This window comes from Pezoporus flaviventris, unplaced genomic scaffold, assembly GCF_033815535.1.
Source record: "Pezoporus flaviventris isolate CSIRO_AGI_PZ_B2104156 unplaced genomic scaffold, CSIRO_AGI_Pfla_v1 ptg000030l, whole genome shotgun sequence".
Taxonomy (NCBI): domain Eukaryota; kingdom Metazoa; phylum Chordata; class Aves; order Psittaciformes; family Psittacidae; genus Pezoporus; species Pezoporus flaviventris.
Window position 1 is genome coordinate 6052387 of NW_026892578.1, and position 12628 is coordinate 6065014.

Here is a 12628-nt window from a genome sequence, read left to right on the forward strand (position 1 = left end):
AGCATATGGTGCTGACATTCAGTCTATGAGGTGTGAGATAAAATTCATTGCCTGACAATATTTTTTTTAATAAAAGGGTCTCTGGTCCTTTTGTCTCTGGAGAAAGGCACATTAGCCAAATATAAGCAGTCCAGTTAAACTAATGGGATAGAAATTATGTCCATAGTCAAAAGAATGTAAAAAATAACCATTAAAAAAAAAAAATTCATTGTCAAAAAATACTTTTTTTTTTAAGTAAGGAAGTATTCCTAATATTTAAAACCAGTACTACAGTTATATTTTACTTTGTTTTGTTGTTGTTGTTGTCTTTTACTTGTCCAATTGCTTTCATCGCTGAGCTTCAAATATAGCCAGTACCTTTTGGCTGCTGCCTTACCTCTGGTTTACCATAGCGGTTGCTGGAATAAGAGACAAGAGAGGTAACACAGGGGGAGCTGCCAGCCCATCTGCCACTGCAGCTGCAGAGATTATAAGGGTTTGCACAAAACCCACCTGATGAATCTGGGAAGTAGACAGGGCAAGAAAAATGAAAGTAGCTAAACCAATCTTCACAAAACTTAAGAGCTACTACTTGGAGCGTGAGGAAAATGAACCATTTAGATTTAAAAATTCAGGATACCTGAGTGTTTCCTGAAGTGTAGATCTGTTCATGGTCCTTGTGTCTGAACAAAGTAATTTTGAAAAGTTTGTGGAACTAAGTATTCTATCTTCCTAAATACAAAAGTTAACGTTTTAAGAAACAGCAATATTTAATATTTTCTTTGGAAGGAAAAAAAAAAAAAAAGAAAAGTAAAATTGACCAAAAAAAAAAAATAAAAATCAAGTACTCTTTAAAAATATATTGTGCCTGATTTAGAGGGTAAATTCAATAACTAAGCAATGAAATCTTTTATTCATGGCTCTAATACACATTCTTAGCTAAGGGGAATCACTGGGACTGATTGTCTGATTAAGACTACCTGAAACTTATACTTCATTAAAGGCTGTCAATTCATATTTTTCAAAGCCCCCATATTTGACAGTAGACAATGTAGAAATTGATTAAGAAATTATGAAATAAACAATACAGGTCAAACATTTTCACGGGTTTGCATACCTAAAGAGTCAAAACAGCAGCACTATTTATTTTCTTCTTTCAAAACGTACCTTCATCTTAATGCCTGTGAAATCCTGGATACCTAAGCATTGTTTGGGCTGTGAGGCAGGAGAGATCACCAGTGGAAAATGTCGTACACTATAATGAGAAATTGATTCAAGAGAGTTCCCTTTTTTGCAAGATGCCCCTCAGGGGCCGGTTTCCAGTGCCACTTCCTGCTGTGGGACCAAAGCACACTTCTGTATACACAAACACTATACAGTTCTTCAAAATACCTTGAAGGAGACACAACTCTGGATGACTAACTCAGTTCTCAGAGCTGTTACTGTTTTTTCTCTTTGCATATGAAAAAGATTTTTAATTTTTTCACATATTGTAATGAGTTTTTATCTTCTATAAAAGAAATTAAATCACATAGTGAAAATGGTGTCTATGAAGATGTCCCAGAAAGATCATATCCTACTTGCCAATGTTCTCCTGCTTTTTCAGGGGCTAATGAGCATTTTTCACTGCACCAAATTAAAAAAACAACCAAACAGACAAACCCAAGAAGACACAAACTAGACAGATAACCAAAAGTCACAGAACCAATGGAGGAAAAAGAACAAATAAATTTTACATTTTCAATAGTTGTTACTGTCTGGTTTACTCTTCACACCTGAAGCTTTGTCTAACCCACCCTTTGAAGTTGTCCTACATTTACATGGTTTATTTTGAAAATGAAGTTAGTTTGCAGTTATCACATATGCAATTGCAAGCCATGCAGGCATGTTATAAGTGGCATTCTGGGGGTTTGGCTGCCTTGGTAATAAGCGGGTTTGAAATTAATTTACCACTTTATTCATGAAGCTGACATTTTGCATTCCAGCTTTCTACCATAAGTTGAATTCAAAGGGGAGCAATGAATAACACTGTTGTTTGTTTGGTTTTTTTTTCCGGGAATGTGGTTTGGAAAGCTATACCTCTTTGTTCACATTGAAATAGTTACTCACTGAGAATCAGATTTTGGTGCAAAAAATTAACCTAAGGTGTCAAGAATGCATTATTTACTGCCTTTAAAAAAAAAAAAAATTGCCAGATCTGAGTAGGCTATTACCTTCTTAAACATCTCATTTTACAAACACTGCTACAAAAGCACTGAAGAGATCAAGGAATATATTTTCTTTCATTTACTAACTGGTGCAATCACCTCCAGAGCATAGAAGTTGTCTCTTCTGCTTTGCTTTTCCCCATCTTTAGCTACTGGGCACATAGCAGAGAAATGCTGAAAAAGTATCCCATGCATCCCCCTTACTCTGATGGCTTGTTAGGTGAAATGGTAGAGACCTAAGGGTCTTCACCCTCATCCCAAGCAGAGGTTGTTACATTTAAGTATGGATAAATTTTTGTTCTTTCAGTATGTGTGTTAAAAATACATGTTAAAAAAAAACCCTAACAAACAAACAACAAAAAAACAAACAAACAAACAAAAAACACAGCCAGAATCACGTCATACAAAAGCCCAGTGGAATGTTTCAGCTTCTTACTCATTAAAGCCTCAAAAAACTACTGCTTTGCATCTTGGGTATACAACACATGCCTCTATTTTTTTAGTAACATTTTTTGCTGTGATTAATGTGACTGGATTAGACATATTCCCTTATACACAGATTCAATAAATTCATTCTGGCTTTGGAATAGAAAAGAATATATTAAGTTCCATGTGTTTTTTACTGTTAGCACCAGATAATTCAATTATACAATGTAAGGCCAAACCAACAGCCTTTAGCTCTAATATCTTGAATCCAACCTATCCCTTGTTCTGGAGTACATGAGACATGAGCTTACACTGGTGGTGTACAAAAACCATGCTTTTCTAGCAATGACCTAGATAAAGGAAGGTAAATGCTTCTTGAGAACCTTGACTATATTTAGAAGTATGTTGTATTTAAGACTGGGACTTAGAATCTCAAATCCAATGGTAATAAGTAGCAGATCTGTCTACAAGCCCAGGACTTCATTTTTAAAATGTAGAAAACATATTTTCTCTTTTTGTCTTCTGCTTATTAGCAAAACATGTTCATTCTACTTGTTTTAAGTGTGGTTTGTACATTGAATTGATGGTAGCGCATTTGTAATTGCAGCCTATTTCTTCCCATTTTCTTACACCAATAATATACTATCATTGCTGACTTCAGAGAAAAACCATTCATTTTGGTGGTATGTTTTCTGGAGTTTTCTTATAATTTAAAATAATTAAAGGAAGAAAACTACACCTCAGGAAGGGGGTTTGCGGGGCTCATTTGTGGGGTTTTTGTTTGTTTTGCTTTTATCTTTTAACACTGTTTTTTTCCCCACACACATTGTTAATTTATTCAGAAATGCAAGAATGGGAGCATTCAACACTTCTTTCCATCCTTACAAGAATCTTGAACTGAACCATCATTCTGGTTTATCAAAGTGCTGTTTTGGAACCACGTATGGATGTGGGCTGATCAAAATTGCATGTCATATAATTAAAAATATCCATAAAGCCAGTGCATTGTGCAGTACTTCACCCAGGGTTTAGCTGCCTGTAAAAAGAAATTGCTGCAAAGAATCCACAAAGCCAGCACTCTAAGCAATGCTTAGTACATGGCGGCCCTTTCTTTTGTAGTCATCTGAACCCTGTGCTGAGCTACTTCCAGTGAAGTTCCATGCATGTGACTAAAGGGTGTGGTTTTTTCCTTCTCACAGTCCCTTGAAGTCTAGTTTCTTGTATTAGTACAACTCATGTTTGCAATCACGTGCTGGGGATATTTGGGGTGCTCTTTTGTTCCACCTCTGTTTACAGAAAATCTCATCTTTTCTTTGCACTGATGTGAAAATGAAAATCTTTCACTGCAAAGGGGTAGTGAGGCAGGCTTGAAGTATATCAGTAAGGTAATGTCCTGAAAGTGATATGTGCTGCTGAACAGATGGAAATTTTGAAATTGCAGTTTTCTCTTGCAGTGACTAAATTACCGCCATTTGGGTTTCTTAGTCCTGTTTTGAAGTTGATTTCATGCTTCTGTTTCACATAATAGTGATGGCAATTGTCCATGTGGCCTCCTACTCTGCAGATGCAGTCTTAAAATATAACGTTTCTTTTGTTGTATATTCCTTTTGTAACACTTTTTAAACTAGGTAGATGCATGTGTACGTATATCAATACAAGGCTTGCCAAAGAATGTAATTTCTTGGAGAAGATGTCTCTTTGTTTTCCAAAAATTATCAGCTACAGCAAATAGCCATTTGTTGATGCTGAAAGTAAACTTCAGATACAATGCCTTCGTTCTAGTTTCTCTGTTTTAATACATCTGTAAATGTTAATATAAATTACAGTCAACTCCTATGTGTAAAGATTTGTGAGACAGCAATGTGCAGGTTTGGAGTACACTGTAAAGTATGCTGACTTTGCATCAGGAGTGGGAATGAGCCCTACAAAGGAATGCAATACTAATGTAAGCATGCTTGTTCTCAGCTAATCAGGAGGAATCAGTGAACAGTTTGAATTATACAGGTAGTACTGATAGCATTGTGATTACAAATCCATTAGGCTAAATAAGACACATTTAACACCTAACTTAGGATATGTACTACTTTTAATGAGTGAGCGAAAGGGGAAGGAAAGTTGAGAAAGAACAGATCTCTAATCTTTTCTGAGTGAGGAACTGAGGCACGGAAAGATTGTACAAGTTTTCTAAATTATACCAGAAATAATTGAAATAGCTAGGAATTGTTACTATTCTGAAATTTTCACTTCACACTTTGTGAACTACATAGAAAAATTCAGAACACTGATGAGTAACTGATATCTCATCATGCACACATTCCCTCTGTGGTAAAGTTCAGATCAGTGATGAATCACAATAATTGTGATGGCAAGCAGCCTTAAAGGATAAGGCTTGAGCAAATGACTTTTGAGCAAATGACTTATCTTTTTGCTTGAAAATAATAGATATGCATCATTAATATTTCTAGAAAGAGACCCTGCTGTATTATAAAAAATATATTTCATAACTATGATCCTTCTTTCAATGGAATTCATGAAACATTGCCTAAAAACAGAAAATTTATACACACTTAAGAACATATATATTGGCATCTGATTGGTAATTTATACTAATATTCCTGATCATATAGTCAAGCACTGACAACAGAATACTTTATACTTTATCAGCTACAAACTTGTGGATGTGGAGGAAGAAGTTGGGTTAAAATCTGTCAGTCAGAGTGGGGCTGCTGTAGCCCTGACTTCTTCGACAGAAGAGGAAGGCAAGGTTTTCTGCCTCTGGGAAGAATTTGACAGAAGTGAATTAGCTTGCCTGAACTTTAAAAAAGGAATGTTGTTAGGACATACCTTTGGCATAGTTTCACAGATGTTGCCGTCCCTCCATGATTCACTCCTTCAGTCCCACAGGAAAGACATGCACTTTTCTGATGGAGATGAGAGGATACAGCCTTCTACAGTGATGTTTCCAAATGCGAGGCTTAGGTAATTCCCTATGTAATATGTTGGAGAGGCCCAGTGAGATATGCTTCTCATTCTGAGGTGATTTCTTAATGTAGCTTGCCTAACATTTTCAAATCCTCTCCTGCACTCAGTCCAATGTCACTTGCCCTTTTCCCACAGATCAGCTTACTCAACTCCTCATACGCAGCCAGATCAGCTAACTAGTAAATTAGTCAGATCCCTGATCAGTCCCCACTGCTACTTCCCTTTCCAACCGTTAGTATTGCATTTGATCACTCAAGGAGTACCAGTTTGTTAATGCAAGAGAATTCAAAGGTGCCTGGCTGAGTCCGGCTTCTCATTACTCTGTTAAACTGCACCCCATATTAGGCCAAGTTATATTAATTTAGCCACTTTCATTTCATTTTTTCTGACAAGTATATGTGCCTAAATGTTTTTCTTCCTTTTAAAGAGTTGTTCCTTCATTTAAAAAAGTTTATTTCTGAAGAATCACTATAAGTGTTCCAATAGCTGGAAAAACATAAGGGGAAGATAAACACTATGCAAAAGTTTTAGAGCTGGCTAATTTGTAGTAGGTAACCTCACCACTGAAATTATCAGTACAGGTATTAGCAGAGAAGTCATTTGTGGCACTGTGCAAAAATCTATCTCTACATCAGCAGGTTAAGATTCAGCGTTGATTACTTAGGTATCTGTCAAAAATCCTTAAGTTTGGGCTTGTAACTTTGAGTTCTGCTCAAAAAGAATAAGGATTAGTGAACTTGTTATGACTTAGTTGCCTATTACAGGTGTAATCTCATCCCATAAGGCAGAGCAAATGTATTATTCCCTGGATAATTCAGAGTCTTGCCCTTTTGGCTGAGGCATTGGATCAGACTTGGATATAATTTTTACATTGTTAACATTAGAGATGACTTCTACACTGTGAGTTTGGAATGACTTTTCTAGTAACAACTGACCAGTAGATATCTATCAGGATCTCAGATTTGAGATAATAGCCTCATACTTAAACCAAAGCCTCTTTTGAGTACATTACATGAAGACTATTCAACACTTTATCTTCTCCTAAAATTGCTAGTAACCTGTTTTAGCTGGATCATTATTTCTGACAAGCATAGTATATTAGTGAAGGAGCAAGAAACATCCCTGCACAGTCTGACCTCTATTTTGATGGTGCAATGACTGTACACAGGTGATGTCTCAGAAAAAGTGCTGTTGAGCTCCAGCTCAGTTTCAATTCACTATTCTGTTTACTATAGAAAGAGAAAGCAAAGCACTAAAAACTTATTTTAAAATAATTAGGTGTAGGTGGCTAGATGTGGTGATAGGTGTTGCCAGGACTGCAGGGGTGGCCTCTGTGAGAGGACACCAGGGGCTTTCCTGTCTACTATTCCAACCAGCTCCAGTAAATCTACAGCAGAACACAGCTGATCTAGCTCATATAGTGTATCTCTCAAGCTTGAACAACAGCTCATGAATGAGGTACTTCTTAGAAGAAAATTGCCTTAATGCAAAACTTTACTAGAAAGTAAAGATTAGAACATGATAAGCCCTGGTTGATAAGAAATGCAGAGGAAGAACATCATTTATTTGCTTCCTTATTATTTTCTTACACAATACATAGCCTACACAGTACACATTTCTCACACAATTTTCCTAGCCTGGAAAAGACCGAAGAACCTGAGCACAGTTCTCTGTGAGTCGGAGTAAAATAGTGAGTGCATGGGAAAGAAATGAAAGTATTTATGCAACGGCTGTATGGACACAATTTCAGACTGATGAATATTATCTTCTTAGTAATAATCAAATTATTGTCATTGCATCTTAAAAGACAGAGGAATTCTGACATGAAAAAATGTCTTTTCAGTGGAGAATATACTCCTTTTGATGCATCCCAAGATACGGCTGGCTTTCTGGGTCACAAGTACATATTGCCGGGTCACTTCCACCAATATCCTCAAATCCTTCACTGCAGGGCTGCTCTCAATCCCTTCATCTCCCAGCCTGTATTTATAGTTGGGATTAACCCAACCCAGGACCTTGCACTTGGCCTTGTTGAGCATCAAGAGGTTTGCATGGGACAACTCCTCAAGCCTGTCAAGCTCTGGATGGCACCCCTTTCCTCTAGCCAACCAACTGCACCACTCAGCTTGGTGTCATCTAACAACTTGCTGAGTGCACACTCAATCCCACTATGCCATTGATGAGGATGTTAAACAGCACTGGTCTCAGTACAGACCCTTTAAAGGCACAACTCATTACTGGTTTCCACTTGGACATTGAGCCATTGACTACTGTAAGTGTTTGTGTACACCCACCCAGCCAATTCCATAGCCATCTAACAGTCCACATCTAACAGTCCATCTCTTAAACTGATAGCTCCCCAGTCTAGAGGCAAGAATGTCATGGGAGACTACACCAAGGGATTCACATCAGGATGACTTAAAACTGTAAGTTTAGAATGTGTCAGCAGAAATGCCCAGCATAGATAAACCTGAATTTAATGCATGGAGTGGGCCAGTGCTGCTACTTACAAAAAAAAAAAATTTGCACCTTTTCTGTCAGAAATTAGAGTGTGTTTTGTCAGTAAGTGGGCGGGGAAGAATTAAAGCAGAACAAAACAAACACAAACCAAAGGGCAGAGTGTCTACGTAAGGGATGACTGAGTGCAGTCAAGAAGAAAATTTAAGCCCTCTGAAGACTACACATTGCAGCCTTCTTGTACACAGGCAGTACGTTGCTGGTTTCCAGGCTGAGTAACCAGTCTTTGTTTCTGTTACCTGAGAAGATTCTCATTTTGGCCACATGATGGTAGCCTAGGATCAGAGACAAGCAAGCTAAAGCAAAAAAATAAAGCAAATAGAGTGAAAAAAATACTTGTAAACTGAAGATTAGGGACTAGTCACCGCCACACTGAGAAGCTGAGCTTCTCAGTTTCCAAGTACTGTAATACCCATGATAGGGCTATCTAGTGTACCTACTGGATAACCCTATGCTGAGATATGCTGGGTCTGCAGCTCTGCATTGTTACAGATAAATTGATACTTAGTAAATTTCTGCTTACACTTTCCTTACCATGTGAGGTCAGCCTACCATTAGCTGCAGTTGCCTACAGTTTCCCGTTTCCTTTTAAACTGCAAAACAGAAGGAGTAAAAGGTTTAAACAAATCTCCTTGCTACATCTCAGAGTGTTTTCATTAGAAAAACAAACAGCTTTTGCTGTATGTCACAAATAAAGGAAAAGGAGGGGTTTGGACCAAATCAGCAGACTGTAGCTTGAGGAGACCTACTGGCATTTGCAGATATGAAAAAAAAATCAGCCAATATATTCTTAGCACTGTTTCTTGAAGCGGTATAAACTCTGCTTGTCAGATTTGAAGCATAGTTTGGAAATGCACCAAATTGTCCTTCAGACTACATAGCAGCTAAGGTGAACTCCATCATCAAGTTGAATGGCATCGTGGTTTAAGGCCAGCTGGCAACCCAGAACCATGCAGTCGCTTGCTCATTCCCCCCTTCCTCCCCCCCACTTCTGGAGGGATGGGGAGGAGAATTGAAAGAATGTAACTCCCACGGGTTGAGATAAGAACAGTCCAGTAACTGAGGTATAACACAGATCACTGCTGCTACCACCAATAATAATAATGATAAGGGAAATAACAAGGGGAGAGGGCTGCTTGGAGACCTCATAGCAGCCTTCCAGTATCTGAAGGGGGCCTATAGGGATGCTGAGGAGGGACTCTTCATTAGGGAGTGTAGTGATAGGACATGGGGTAACGGGTTAAAACTTAAACAGGGGAAGTTTAGATTGGATATAAGGAGGAAATTCTTTCCTGTTAGGGTGGTGATGCATTGGAATAGGTTGTCCAGGGAGGTTGTGAATGCTCCATTCCTGGTAGTGTTCAAGACCAGGCTCAATGAGTCCTTGGGTGATATGGTTTAGTGTGAGGTGTTCCTGCCCATGGCAGGGGGGTTGGAACTAGATGATCTTAAGGTCCTTTCCAACCCTAACTATTCTATGATTCTATGATTCTAAGAGAATATAACCACTCACCACCCGCTGACTGATACCCAGCCCGACCCGAGCAGTGATCTAGCCCTTCTGAGTAACTGCCCCCAGTTTATATACTGGGCATGAAGTGCTGTGGTATGGAATACCTCTTTGGTTAGTTTGGGTCAGGTGTCCTGTCTCTGCTTCCTCCCGGCTTCCCCTGCTCCCTGGTAGTGCATGAGTCTCAGAAAGTCCTTGGTCAGAGTAAACATTACTTAGCAACAACTAAAAACATCAGTGTTATCAGCGTTGTTCTCAGGATGAAAGTCAAAAACACAACGTTGCACCAGCTACTAAGAAGGAGAAAAAATGACTGATACTGCTGAACCCAGGACAGATGGTTTGGTGAAAACATCCATGTCTAGGTCAAGCACTGATTTTGAGACTCTTATTTACAAGACAGGGTGAATTTTCATTAATTCATACATTCCATATAGTTAGTCTATAGATTGTCTATACTGAAATTGATTGCATATTTATTGTTGACTCTGTATAAATACTGAAGGTTCTAACTTTTTCAATCCATTTCACAATAAAGGAAATTCACTTGACAATAAATTAAGGCTTTTATACTATCCCAGTTTTTTGTATCACAGTTCATTATAACAGTTACATTATGACCCAGTTTCTCCGGTGCTGAGCTCAGGGTTCCAAGAATAATTCTGTTCTGAGAATCTGCAGGGTCCAGTTTCAAGAATTACAGAAGTTGACACAGATGTCTCAACACTATCTTTATCCTCTAGCAGGACTCTTTTAATTCCTCTACAGAGCTGCAATCAGAAGAACTAAGTTTTTCTTCTCTCTCATTTCCTGTTTCATGAAGACAATAACTGTACTGGATAAATGCAATGGCCGGTAATTCACAAGGTCTCTCAACCTCCCAGACACTGCTATAATGCAATTTGTCAAAATAAAATTTTGATGTAATTGTGGATTTCTCCTACTTATGCTGTTTATGAGCATGCCTGATGCAAGTGCTGTTTTAAGAACTATAAATAAACATACAGCATAGCTTTCCTCAGATCAGTGCCACTACTGTTTCATGTGCTCTGGAGTGTGTGTACTTCAGCCCTCACTTTCTTCAGGAAGGTGTTTTTCTTGCTGAAGGGACTTCAGCAAAAAGCGGCATCAACTTTGAAAGACTAAGTGAATTCTGCATCTTCTTACTGATCCCCCTTGGCTTTCTCAGCAGTTTCACTCTATGAGGTTCAAAGAGAATCTCCTGATTTCTATTTGAAGTTACATTAACTTTTCTTAGTATGCTTATCCCATGAATTTTTTCATGCAATCACCTTCTGTTCTAACACGAAAATGTCACTGAGGAGAAACAACTAAACTATAAAATCCTCCTAATATCAACTTCACCACTAGCAACATTGTATTTGTTTTTCTGGGGAAACCTTTCACTGGAAGACAAACACACACTTGGGGTTTTCTTTTGGGAGGGGTGTCCTGGGTTCAGCAGTAGCAGTCATGTTTCTCCTTTGTGGTAGCTGGCGCAGTGCTGTGATTGGGCTTCCAGCCTGGGAACAGTGCTGGTGATACCGATGTTTTTGGCTGTTGCTAAGTGATGTTTACCCTGAACAAGGACTTTGTGAGGCTCATGCTCTGCCAGGGAGGAGGGGAAGCCGTGAGGAAGCAGAGACAGGGTGCCTGACCCAGGTTAGCTAAGGAGGTATTCCATACCACAGCACGTCATGCCCGGGGTGGGGGGTAACTGGGAGTTACCTGGAAGGACACAGGCTTCCAGGTGGGACTCGTTTCTTGGCCGGTGGTATCGTATTCTCTTCCCTTGTTATTTTCCCTTATCATTGTTGTCGGTGGTGGTAGCGGTGGTGATTTGTGTTGTACATTGGTTGCTGGACTGTTCTTGTCTCAACCCGTAGGAGCTGCACTCTTTCGATCCTCCTCCCCGTTCCTCCGGGAGCGGGGAAGGGGAGAGTCCCGGTGGGGGGGGGGGGGGGGGGGGGGGGGGGCCTCGATTGTTGTCAGCCCGGCACCACTCACTGGGAGTGAGTGAACAAGTTGCCTGACTGGGTTTAAACCACGATGAGGGGTTACTTTAAGTCTCACAGAAATCAGTTTGCTGATTGTTTGATTCTTCACACCTTTGAAAGTGAAATGGAGAATTTGTTTTCTTTTGGTCTTGTTTTTTTTTCAATTGCTATGTTTTCACAGGAATTCTGCATATCGTTTTGCATCTGTTCCCACAAGCCTTTAATGAAAGTTCTCTGCAGAGTCTTTTAAGCAAACTGGTTCTTTTTAGAAGAAATGGAATAAAAATGATGCAATACCTCTTAACTAAGAAGAAACTGCTGACTGCCTGCACTCATACTGCATTACTTCACCTGCTATTAACCATGATAAAGGCATAGGCATCATCCACCTATCTAAACCTTTTGATCTGTTTTGCCAACCAACCTGTTCTTTTAAAGTGGAGCTTTATAGTGAACTTTCACTTTTTTCCATTCATTATTGCAGAGAAAGTATCCCAACCAGGGCAGCTTACAAACAGTGGATGGTGGATGAGTACATTTTAAAATGTTTTCTCTACTTGAAAGCTTTCCAAAGAGAGATTTCCAGCATTTTATTTGGAAATTACAAGTCTAAATAGAGCTTGAAAACTAGCTCTTCCCTGAAGTAAGCAAACAGCCCAGCATTCACAGAAGTTCTGTGAAAGACGGACAGGCACAACCAATTCTACATGCTGAGCTCAAGGTGAAAATCACAAGTGAGTTTATCTTAAGCCATTCCTCAGCCTGGGGGAGAAACACTAGTAACATGAAACATACTTGTAGTAGTGGCCTCTACTGAGAAAGACCATTAGTCTGTGGACCATTGCAGAGGTTTTCATGAAAGCTATTCCAGGTATTTACTTGCAAAAGCATGTCCTTCCCACACACACTCAGGATGTAGAAATGCTGATACAAAAGAGAAAGGTAATAAAATTGGTGCTCTGCCTTGCATCGGTAGACTACCACTTGATGCTTGGGTTTTTTTCTTTATC

The 12628-nt window shown here is 39.1% G+C and overlaps 1 protein-coding gene across 2 annotated transcripts in view; it reads right to left on the reverse strand.

Annotated features, from left to right (window-relative positions):
- Positions 1 to 5920, reverse strand: part of LOC133272558 (interleukin-5 receptor subunit alpha-like) — a 31624-nt gene extending 25704 nt beyond the window's left edge. Inside the window, exon 1 of one of the 2 annotated variants that reach the window (XM_061459799.1) lies at positions 5457 to 5920. The gene's annotated coding sequence lies outside the window, so the exon portion shown is untranslated. The remainder of the gene's footprint in view (positions 1 to 5456) is intronic. The other variant, XM_061459800.1, reaches the window with a different exon arrangement.
- Between the last annotated feature and the right edge of the window lie 6708 nt (positions 5921 to 12628).